This window comes from Oryctolagus cuniculus, chromosome 13 (genome assembly GCF_964237555.1).
Source record: "Oryctolagus cuniculus chromosome 13, mOryCun1.1, whole genome shotgun sequence".
Classification (NCBI taxonomy): Eukaryota; Metazoa; Chordata; class Mammalia; order Lagomorpha; family Leporidae; genus Oryctolagus; species Oryctolagus cuniculus.
This window is the reverse complement of record NC_091444.1, coordinates 48162209-48174692: the sequence shown is the minus strand read 5'-3', so window position 1 is coordinate 48174692 and position 12484 is coordinate 48162209. Positions and strand designations below refer to the sequence as shown.

Sequence of the window (12484 nt, the reverse complement as noted above, 5' to 3'; positions counted from 1 at the left end):
AAGACATTTTTCTAACCCTCATCCTTTTGTCTTATTTTTATTCTACATCTTCCATATATATATATATATATACACACACACACACACACACACACACATACATACACACACACACTCTTTTTTGACAGGCAAAGTTAGAGAGACAAAGAGAAAGGTCTTCCTTCCATTGGTTCACCCCCCAAATGGCCGCTACGGCCAGCGTGCTGTGCCAATCAGGAGCCTGGTGCTTCCTCTTGGTCTCCCATGCGGGTGCAGGGCCCAAGCACTTGGGCCATCCTCCACTGCACTCTCGGGCCATAGCAGAGAGCTGGACTGTAAGAGGAGCAACTAGGACAGAATCCGGCGCCCTGACCGGGACTAGAACCCAGAGTACTGGCGCTGCAGGCGGAGGATTAGCCAAGTGAACCGAGGTGCCGGCCTATATACACTCTTTTTACATTGCTTTATTTTTATTCAGAGCATTTAATACCACCTACAATTTATTTATTTATTTTGTTTGCCATCTGGTTCCTCCAAATAGAATGTAGGGTCCTTGAGGATAGAGACTATCTGTTTTGTTTAGTACCACATGTCCAGGTCCTAGGGGTTACAATGAGGTCCTCATATTTAGGAGGCTGTTTTTCTGTCTACCACAACCCCTCCATACATCTGGGGAGCTCTAGAATAGGGATTGTGTGTTTGAAAAAAAGTGGGCAAATGAAACTCTAAGTGTAATTTTTATTTAATTGTGTGTGTGTGTGTGTGTGTGTGTGTTTTAATTTGAGAAGCAGTGAGAAAGAGCTTCCATCTGCTGATTCATTCCCCAGATTCTGGCAGTTGCTAGAGCTGGGCCAGGGCCGAAGTCAGGATGCAGAAATGTAATCCAGGTGTCCCACATGGGTGACAGGAGCTCAACTAATTGACCATTCCTGCTGCCTCGCTTGTATGTGTTAGCAGGAAGCTGAAGTCAAAGTTGGAGCTGTGAATTTAACCCAGGCACTCCCATGTAAGACACATGCATCTTAACTGCTAGGCAAGTAACTGCCCCAATATGTGTTATTTTTAAGTAAAACTGATACATAAATATTTTTAAGCATTTTCAGATGAGCTAAAAGAAATGAAAAATCACATTTATATGTAATGAGAAAGATAAACCCAAAATTTACCTGTGGTGGCAACATGAATACATTTCATTGTTCTCATAGACACAGCTTATCATTTTTATGTAATGTTTAAAATAATTTGCTTAATTTTTATAATTTTGATATATTTCTTATAATGCCCTAATAGTGGATTAAGACTGTGTTCTACCCTTTTGAAAATGGGGGTTAAACATAAAGTATTTATCACAATGCAAAAACTTCTATTGAAGTTTGTGATCACTCTCTCAAAATTTGCTGCTTTCTTAAAAGATGTATTTATTTATTTCAAAGTCAGAGTTACCAGTGGGGGTGGGGTGGGGGGGATCTTCCATTGCTGGTTCACTCCCCAGGTGGCCTCAATGGCCAGGACTGAGCCAGATTGAAGCCAGGAGTCAAGAGTTTCATCCAGGTCTCCCATGTGGTGGCAAGGGTCCAAATACCTGAACTATCTTCTGCTTTTCCCAGGCCATTAGGAGAGAGTTGGTTCAGAAGTTGAGCAGCTGGGACACAAGCTGGCACCTGTATGGGATGTCCGTGTCACAGGTGGTGGCTTTAACCTCTACGCCACAACACCTGCCCCCTAATTTGCTATTATCTAATAGAAAAAAGACTATAAAGAACACAAATTTAAAAATAAATCAATTTCTGGGGACCAGCCTTTGTTAGCAGTGTCATTAGCCTATCAGTTACTGAACTCAGAATGGAATTAGTAAATACCAGAAAGCATATTAAAACAGTACTTAATAGACTGAGTCATAAAATCATCTCTCATATTTTTATGTCAATGGTGTATTTAGAAAAGGTAACAATATTAAGAATGTTAAAAAACAGTCACATTCACTGTTAAAATGTTGGAAACTATCATGTATTTTTTAATGTCATCTCCAATGGTTACATGCAAAGAATCTTTTAATTAATTTTGTTAACTTCATTAAGGGTTTTACACTGTATACTTTAGAATTAATATGTAAAGGTCCAAAATCCCCCAGCGAGCATTTCATTTGCCCCTATCCTTCTTAATTTTACAGACCATCATTGGAATACTGAGTTCATAATAACATTTCCATCTACTTAATTGAGTAAATGCATCTCATGTAGATTAGCCATAGCTATTTTATGCTGCCTGTTTTTCATGACCTAATTGCTAATCTGCCCTTCTGTCTATCTGCTTTACATCTTAGATTATGCACATTCTCAGAGGGCTACACTAAGACCACTTTTGAGTAGGGTGTAGAGGAGGGAAATGTATGAAATGAGTCATTTTTAAAAAATAGATATCCTTCTGGGAAGCCTTTATGCAAAAAATTTGTTAATACCTATTTGGGAAATTTGAGGCACTTATTTATTATAAATGTTTAATCAGTTTTATGGTTTAAATAAGTTGAGCATTTATAAATATCTGAGAATATGGCTTTTTATTGTTAGTAATATTTGTATACATTCTCTAGTTATATGAGTTTTATTTAAGAGAGGTGGATTCAAAGAACTTGTAATGAAACAGGCTATGTTACATATGGGAAAAAAGAAAAGTTTGACTTAAATTAAATTGTTTATAAGGATTATTTATTAAAGATTTTATTTATTTGAGAGGTAGAGTTAGATAGAGACAGAGAGAAAGATCTTCCATCCGCTGACTCATTGCCCAAATGGCTGCAACAGCCAGAGCTGGGCCGATCTGAAGCCAGGAGCCAGGAGTTCTTCCGGATCTCCCATGTGGGTGCAGGGTCCCAAGGACTTGGACCATCTTCCCCTGCTTTCCCAGGTGATAGCAGAGAGCTGGATCTGAAGAGGAACAGCTGGGACACAAGCTGGCACCCATATGGGATGCTGGTGCTGCAGGCAAAGGAGTAGCCTACTACACTACAGTACTGGCCCCCAAAGATCACAGTTTTAAAGAGAAAAATTTTCTTTCTACCTTATATGATAAAAACAAAATTAAATGATCAGAACTCTACCATCAAGTACTTATTACTTATCTGTAGAAATAGTATTTCAAGATGTTAGTTACATTTTGCTTCTTGTTTTGTGGTCTCCAATGTGTATCCCAGTGAAGGACCTAAATATCGGTGCCAGGGAGACGCCTGGTAGAAGGAAGTCCTAAGTGACAGGTGAGGGACAGAACACAGTTATGTATTGCAAAATGATGGGGATATGTTCTGAGAAATGCATCACTAGGCAGCCTCATCATTGTGCAAACATCATAGAGTTTACTTACATATACCTAGTGCTGGTAGGTTAGTCACTCAGTGTGACCTCTTGATACAGTCAAGAGGCAGAGTAAACATGAGATGTGTGAGGCTGCTGAAGACGTAATGCAGCATACAGTAAATTTTCCTACATAAATAGGAACAATATGTTTTAAAATAATGATGAAAATATCATTTAATAAATAAAAGAAAATATTTACTAAGTAAAAAATAATTTAATAAAAATATTAGTAAATACAAAAACCAATAAGTCATTTGTGAGCACGCATTATGTACTGTCCCTCATTGTATGTGCTGTACTTTGAATAACTGGCAGCACAGTAAGTTTGTTTATAGCAGCATCGCCACAAATACGTGAATGATGTGTTCCACTACAACATTACAGTGGCTAGAATGGCCATGACACCACCAGGCAATAAGAACTTTTCCATTACAGTTATGTGTTGCTTAACAGTAGGGATATGTTCTGAAAAATGGATCATTGGACAGTTTTGTCCTTGGGAGAACTTTATAAAGTGTTATGCACAACTAGATGTAGTAGCTTATTACACACATAGGCTTTATGGTGTAGCCTGTTGCTCCTACTCTGCAAACCTGTACAGCATGTTGCTGTACTGAGTACTGTGGAAAATCATTAAATAATGGTATTTATGTGTCTGAATATATCTAGACACAGAGAAAGTATAGTAAAAATAGGATACAAAAGATAAACAGTATACCTGTATGAGGTACTTAGCGTGAATGGAGCTAGCAGATGTGAAATTGCTATGAGTCAGTGAGTGAGTAGTGAGTGAATGTGAAGGCCTAAAACACTGTATGGCACTATAGACTTGAGAAACCTAAATTTATTTTCAGAACTTTCTCTTGAAAAAATAAAGTATCCCTAGCTTACATTTTTACTTACGAAACTCAACTTTTTAAACTTTTTGACTCTTTTGTGATGATACTTTTACTTGAAACACATTGTACAACTATACAAAAATATTTTCTTTCTTGATATCCTTATTTTATAAACTTTTTTCTATTTTAAGAATTTTTTATTTCATTTTTTACTGTTGAAGCTTTTTGTCAAAAAAACAAGACACACTCACTCACCTTAGCTTAGGCCTATACTAGCTAATGATTATCAATTTCACTGACTTCCACCTCCACATCCTGTCACACTGGAAGGTCCTCAGTGGCAGTTTCAGGCGTGGAGCTGTCATTTCCTACAATAGCAATGCCTTCTTCTGGATACCTCCTGAAGTACCTATGAGGCTCTTTGAGAAGAAGCCGCTCTTTTCGAAGAAGTGGCCATGGTGGTGTGCTAGTTCTGTTTCTTTTTTTCATTGTAGATTTGCTTGTAAGCAGACAATGCATTGTGTTTATTATTCTGTGTTATTTTTAAGTATTGGAGTCCATGTTTTCAAGCTTTTTAAGGACTTGTTGAGGTATCCAGAAGCTTTTGCCAAACCCTTCACTGTGAATTTTCTTGAGAATTCTTTTTCTCCTTCAGTTTTCTTTTTGCTTACATGTTCTTCAGCTATGAATTCACTAGACAATCAGACTTTTTCAGCCTCACTATAATCTCATGGGAACACTATCAAATGCATGGTCTGTTGTTGACTGACACAGCATTATGTGGTACATGACTATATTTCTACCAGTCTTCTGACCAGAACCACTTAGATAATCTCTAGGAAGACAAAGGCTTCCTCCACAACTCTCCCTCTGAAACTACCAGCATTGCTCTTAATGCTCTAGGAAGCACTTCAGACCTGCTGCAGTCCTTAACCATTAACCAATTCCAAATCTGAGTCTACATTTTCAGGTATTCTTACAGCAACACCCCCATTTCTCAGCACCTGTTCTCGTCTTAGTCTTTTTCATACAGCTGTGCAAAATGCTTGAAACTGGGTAATTTATAAAGGGCAGACATGTATTTCTCATAGTTATGGAGGCTAGGAAGTCCAAAATCAAGCTGGCAGCAGGTTTAGTGTCTGCTAAAGGCCCTGCTTCCTCTTCTAAGATGGTGTCTTGGGGCAGACGTGGTGGTGCAGGAGGTTAAACCACTGCTTGTGATATCTGCATTCCATATCCAAGTGCCTGCAATTGAGTTTCACCTTTACTGTCTATCCAATTTCCTGCCAATCAATGTGCCAAGTACTTGGTTTCCATCCACACACCTGGGAGATCTAGACAGAATTCTGGGTTCCTTCCTGTCTTCCTGGCCCAGCCCCAGCCTTTTTGGACATTTGGCAAGTGAGCCAATGGATAGAAAGTCTCTGCATCTTTAAAAAAAAAAAATGGTGCTTTTGTGCTATGTCCTACATAGTGGAAGGAGGTAGAAGAGAAAAAGGGACTGAATTCAGTGAAGCCTCTTATAAAGTCTTTAAACTCATTCACAGGGAGGATCCCTCATGACCTAGTTAGTTCCTACAAGCTGTGCTTCTGGAGATTATTTCAACATGAATTTTTGAGGGGATAGAAACATTCCAACCCTGGCATTAATTTAATTTTTTATTTTTATACTGTCTTTGTATGACTTTGGTATCAGGGTACCACCATCGAATAATAAACTGGGAAGTGTTCTCTTCAGTTTTCTAAATGAGATTGTGTAGCATTGATGTTAATTTTTTTAATGTTTGGCAGGATTTTCTGGTGAAACTAAGTCTGGATAGTTGTTTTTTTTTTTTTTTTTTTTTTTAGGTTTTTAAATTACAAGTTAAATTTCTTGTATAGCTATAGGGATATTCAAGTATCTATTTCATGAATACAAGTTGGGATGATTGTGTTTGAGCAGTTGGTTCTTTTCACTAATCTGTCAAACTTGGGTTCTAGAGTTGTTGCCAATATTTGATTTATTTTTTTTTGACAGTTAGAGAAACAGAGAGAGAGAAAGGTGTTCCTTTTCCGTTGGTTAACCCCTCAAATGGCTGTTACGGCCGGCGCGCTGCACCAATCCAAAGCCAGGAACCAGGTGCTTCCTCCTGGTCTCCCATGCGGGTGCAGGACCCAAGCACTTGGGCCATCCTCCACTGCCTTCCCGGGCCATAGCAGAGAGCTAGACTGGAAGAGGAGCAACCGGGACAGAATTCGGCGCCCCAACCGGGACTAGAACCCGGGTGCCAGCGCCACAGGCGGAGGATTAGCCAAGTGAGCCACAGTGCCAGCCGCCAATATTTGATTCTTACTCTTTTGATGTATGCATGTCCTATAGTGATTTCTCCTTTTTCAGTGCTAATCTTTTATTTTCTCTTTATTTTCTGTCAGTTTGACAGAAGTCTGTCAATTTTATTTATCTTAAAAAAACTAGTTTTTTGTTTCATTGATTTTTCTCTATTTTCAGTTTCATGGATTTTTGCTTTTACTTCTAGTTTCTATATTGTACCTCTTTTGGGCTTGTTTTCATTTTTTTCTAGTTTCTTGATGTGGAAGCTCAGATTATTAATTAGAGGCATTTCTCTTTTCTAATGTAAGCATTTAGTGCTATAAATACCTTCTTAGGACTATCCCCATGTTTTGATATTGTATTTTCATTTGATTCAGTCCAGTGTATTTTTCTCTTGAAACTGCAACTGTGGTACATCAATTATTTAGAAGTGTGTTGTTTAGTTTGCAATGTTCAGGGATCTTCTTGTCATCATTCTGTTACAAATTTCTGAAATCTGATATTCATATGGCTACTCCTACTTTCCTTTGATTAATGTTTGTATGTTGTTATCTTTCTTAGTCCTTTTACTTTCAGCCTACTCACACTGTTAAGTTTGAATGAATTTCTTATAGATAGCATGTACATAATTCATGATTTTTCTTCTCTACTGATTTTCTTTGATCTAGTGTATTTAGACTATTTGTATTTTTATGTAGTTGTTGCTGTGTTAGGGCTTAAGTCTGTTGTTTCATTTTATTTTCTGCTTGTTCTTTGTTTTTCATTTCAGTTTCCTTCTTTTCTACCTTCCTGTGAGTTACTTGAATATATTTTAGAGTTGTTCTTGGATTTTTTATAGGGTTTTCTAAAATATAGCTCTTCATATAGCATTTTAAGTGGGTATAATAGGTACTATGTGATATAAATAACTCGATGCAATATATCAATATATGATGTCAGCAGTTTATCATTTCAAGTGACTTATAGAGACCTTATCTCCCTTTACATCCCTTTACCTCCCACATTTATAATATAATTGTCTTAAATACTTTATATATACACATTGAATGCTACAAGCTTGATTTAACAGCCAAACATAATTAGAAAACTCAGGAAGAGGAAAATCTATTATCTTTACCTTTCTCATTCTTTCCTATTTCCTGATCTTCCCAGATATTTTGTGAGTTGTTTTCTTTTTAGAGAACTTCTTTTATCCATTATTATAGGATACACTGACAGGGAACAGGCTCTTAGTTTCTCTTCAGTGGAGAATGTCTCATTTTCATTTTTATTCCTGAAAGATATTTTCACTGGGTATACAATTCTGGGTTGACAGTTCTTTCAGCTTTTGAAAAGTGCTGTGCTACTTCCTTCTGGCCTACATGACTTTGTGATATAGACCCATTTTCAGAAGTGCTCGCTTTGGCAGCATGTATACTAGAATTGGAATGATCTGTCAGCTCAGGTCTCAAGATATTTTTCTTTTGTTCTTGGTTCTTAAAAGTGTGATTATGACATGTCTTACCATGGATTTTCTTGGATTTGTCTTATTTTTTATCTATAGGTTTATAGATCTTGCCAGCTTTGGTAATTCTTTAGTCATTATTTATTTGAATTATCTTTCAGCCCTCCCTCTTTTTCTCTCTCTGTGGAACCTTAATATCGTGAATTTTAGATGCCTTGTTAGAGCCCCCATGACTCTATTTGTTTCAGTTTGTCTTTGTTTTTTAGATTTTTTGACAACTTTTGGTTTTCTGTCTTCAAAATCACTTTTTTTTTTCACTGTTTACTCCATTCTGTTGTTGTTCCCATCCATTAAGTTTTAGTTTTAGTTAGGGTACTTTTCAGTTCTGGTATTTCACTTTGGTTTTTCTGTATGTCTTGTGTTTCTATGCTGAGTCTTTTTTTTTTTTTTTTTTTTTTTTTGACAGGCAGAGTTAGAGAGAGAAAGGTCTTCTTTCCATTGGTTCACCCCCCAAATGGCCACTATGGCTGACGTGCTGCACTGATCCAAAGCCAGGAGCCAGGTGCTTCTCCTGGTCTCCCATGCGGCTACAGGGCCCATGCACTTGGGCCATCTTCCACTGCCTTCCCGGGCCACAGCAGAGAGCTGGACTGGAAGAGGAGCAACTGGGACTAGAACCCGGGGTGCCGGTGCCACAGGTGGAAGATTAGCCTAGTGAGCCATGGTGCTGAGACTTCTACACTTCTTTGTTTTAAGATTGTTCGTTATTGCTTGTAAAACCATTACTATGTACTTGCTTTAAAATCCTAGTCAGATTATTCAAGTATCTCTCTCTTCTCCTTGTTGACTTCTTTTGATGATCTTATTCAAATTGATATACTATTGTTTTTATTTATTTGTTTGTTTTTGAGAGGTGGAGAGAGAGACAGAGAGCTCCCCAAATACCTGCAATGGCTGGGGTGGGCCACAGCCAAGGCTGAGAGCCATGAAATCAATCCAGGTCTCCCACATTAGTGATAATAACACAATTAGTTGAGGCATAAAATATTCTGTATTTTTTCTTTGACTTAAAATTTTCTGATGGCCACTTCCTCTTTTGGAGAGTCTGGTTCATGTCCTGCTATTGCATGCTTCTGTTCCAGCTTCCAGCTGATGTACCTGTAAAGGGAGTGGCTGATGGTCCAAATAGTTGGGTTCCTACCACCCATGTGGGATCCTGGCACCTGGCTTCGGTCTGGTCCAGCCCCACTATTGCAGCATTTGGCTAGTGAACTAGTACATGAAATATCTCCCACTTTCTCTGTCTTTCCCTCTGTCTCTGTCATTCTTTCAAATAGATAAATAAGTCTTTTTAAAAAACCTTAGATTTGTTTTTCTTGAATAAAGTATAAATCATAATATTCTCATTACTTCCAAAATTCATGGTGTTTGGGTTTACGATAATTGTGTGTGTTAATTTAAGCTTGAAAACTGGAGTTTTGATGAGAGTGATACAAGTCTAGTTCACTTGCACATGTTTACTAAAAAGGCATCTAGTCGGCCGGCACTGCGGCTCACTTGGCTAATCCTCCGCCTGTGGCGCTAGCTCCCTGGGTTCTAGTCCTGGTTGGGACGCCGGATTCTGTCCTGGTTGCTCCTCTTCCTATCCAGCTCTCTGCTGTGGCCTGGGAGTGCAGTGGAGGATGGCCCAAGTCCTTGGGCCTTGCACCTATGGGAGACCAGGAGGAGGAAGCACTTGGCTCCTGGCTTCGGATCAGCACAACGCATTGGCCATAGCAGCCATTAGGGGAGTGAACCAATGGAAGGAAGACTTTTCTCTCTGTCTCTCTCTCACTGTCTAACTCTGCCTGTCAAAAAACCTGAAAAATAAAAATAAAAATAAAAAATATGGCCTTGTTTCTCAAACTCAGAAATCTACTGGTCAACAATGTTTTTTTTTTGTTTTTTGTTTGTTTGTTTGTTTTTTTAATTTATTTAACAGGTAGAGCTATAGAAAGTGAGAGAGACAGAGAGAAAGGTTTCCTTCTGCTGGTTCACTCCCCAAATGGCCGCCGCTGCTGCGCCGATCTGAAGCCAGGAGCCAGGTGCTTCTTCCAGGTCTCCCATGTTGGTGCAGGGCCCAAGGACTTGGTCCATCTTCCACTGCCCTTTCGGGCCACAGCAGAGAGCTGGACTGGAAGAGGAGCAACCGGGACTAGAACCCGGCACCCATATGGGATGCCGGCACCACAGACCGAGGATTAACCAAGCAAGCCATGGCGCTGGCCCCCAACAATGATTTAATAACTCCTGAGTGTGAGTGCATCATCAATAATGATTTAGACTTTTCTCCTTTTTTTAAAAAACAAGATTTATGGCCGGCACCTTGGCTCGCTAGGCTAATCCTCCACCTGTGGTGCCGGCATACCAGGTTCTAGTCCCGGCTGGGGTGCTGGATTCTGTCCCGATTGCCCCTCTTCCAGTCCGGCTCTCTGCTGTGGCCTAGGAGTGCAGTGGAGGGTGGCCCAAGTCCTTGGGCCCTGCACCCGCATGGGAGACCAGGAGAGGCACCTGGCTCCTGGCTTCTGATCAGTGCGGAGTGCCGGCCACAGTGGCCACTGGGGAGTGAACCAATGGAAAAGGAAGACCTTTCTCTCTCTCTCTCTCTCTCTCTCTCTCACTGTCCACTCTGCCTGTCAAAAATAATAAATAAATATTTAAAAAACACAAGATTTATTTATTTATTTAAAAGGCAGAGCTACAGAGAGGCAGAGTTAGAGAGCGTGGAGGAGAGAGGGAGAGAGAGAGAGGGAGGGAGGGAAGGAGGGAGGTCTTCCATCCTATGGTTCACTGCCCAAATGGCCGGAGCTGAGCCGATCTGAAGCCAGGAGCCCAGAGCTTCTTCCAGATCTCCCACTTAGGTGCAGGAGCCCAAGTTCTTGGGCCATCTTCTGCTTTCCCAGGTCATAGCAGAGAGCTAGATTGGAAGTGGAACAGTCAGGACTCGAACCGGTGTCCATATGGGATGCCAGCACTGCAGGCGGCAGCTTTACCTGCTATGCCACAGTGCTGGCCCCACAGATATTTCTCCTTTTAATAAGCGTTTACCATTTTAGTAGTTTTATGTCTCCATGAACAAATAGATAGTACATAGTCATAGACACACAAACATACACTTACCCATACATGTATGTGCATACAATTAATATTCTAATGCTTTTATTTCCAGAAGAATTCCTTGGGAAAAGATTTTAATTTCAATAGATTTTTTAAACTACTTTTGTAGAAGGCTATAAAAAAATAATTCACATTTGAACCCCCAGTTTAGAAATAGCCCTTTCCCTACCAACAGTACATTTAATAGGTTTTTAAATATCTGCACACATTATAGGTATAATATATTTTTGTTTGTATTTCCAAATATGCATTTCTTTAATTTGTAGAGATTATGACCATCGTTTCCCATGTGGATTTGTTCATTTGTGGAATTCCTTTTTTTTTTTTTTTTTAAGATTTATGTGCAATGCAGAGAGAGAGAGCTAGAGAGATTGATCTTCCATCTGCTGGTTTGTTCCTCCAATGGCCAGAACATCCAGTTTTGGGCCAGGCCAAAGCCAGGAATCTTGTTTGTTTGTTTGATTTGTTTTTTTATAGGAAGCTTTTTATTTAATAAATATAAACTTCATAAGTACAACTTTTGGATTATAATGGTGGTTCTTCCTCCCATACCCGCCCTCCCACCCCCAAAGCATCCCTCCTCCTACTCCCTCTCCCATCCCATTCTTCATTTAGATTCATTTTTAATTATCTTTATATACAGAAGATCAACTCTATACTAAGTAAAGATTTCAACAGTTTGCACCCACACAGACACACGAAGTATAAAGTACTGTTTGAAGACTAGTTTTACCATTAATTCTTATAGTAAATAAATTAAGAACAGAGGTCCTACATGGGGAGCAAGTGCACAGCAACTCCTGTTTGTTTGTTTTTTTTTAAGATTTATGTATTTATTTATTTGAAAGTCAGAGTTACACTGAGAGAGAAGAAGAGAGAGAGAGAGAGAGAGAGGTCTTCCATCCACTGGTTCACTCCCCGGATGGCTGCAACAACCGGAGCTGCGCCAATCCAAAGTAGGGGGCCAGGAGCTTCTTCCAGGTCTCCCACATGGGTGCAGGGGCCCAAGCGCCTGGGCCATCTTCCACTACCTTCCCAGGCCATAGCAGAGAGCTGGATCGGAAGTAGAGCAGTCAGGACTCAAACTGGTACCAATATGGGATGCATCAAAAAGAGTTTCGCCAGCACCGCGGCTCACTAGGCTAATCCTCCACCTTGCGGCACCGGCACACCGGGTTCTAGTCCCCGTCGGGGCGCTGGATTCTGTCCCAGTTGCCCCTCTTCCAGGCCAGCTCTCTGCTGTGGCCCGGGAGTGCAGTGGAGGATGACCCAAGTCCTTGGGCCCTGCACCCTATGGGGACCAGGATAAGTACCTGGCTCCTTCCATCAGATCAGCGTGGTGCGCCGGCCACAGCGGCCATTGGAGGGTGAACCAACAGCAAAGGAAGACCTTTCTCTCTGTCCA

General features: G+C 40.1%; 1 protein-coding gene across 2 annotated transcripts in view; it reads left to right on the top strand.

Annotated features, from left to right (window-relative positions):
- The window catches only part of DNAJC1 (DnaJ heat shock protein family (Hsp40) member C1), a 196922-nt gene that overhangs the window by 103771 nt on the left and 80667 nt on the right, over positions 1–12484 (top strand). The gene's annotated exons all lie outside the window — the stretch shown is intronic.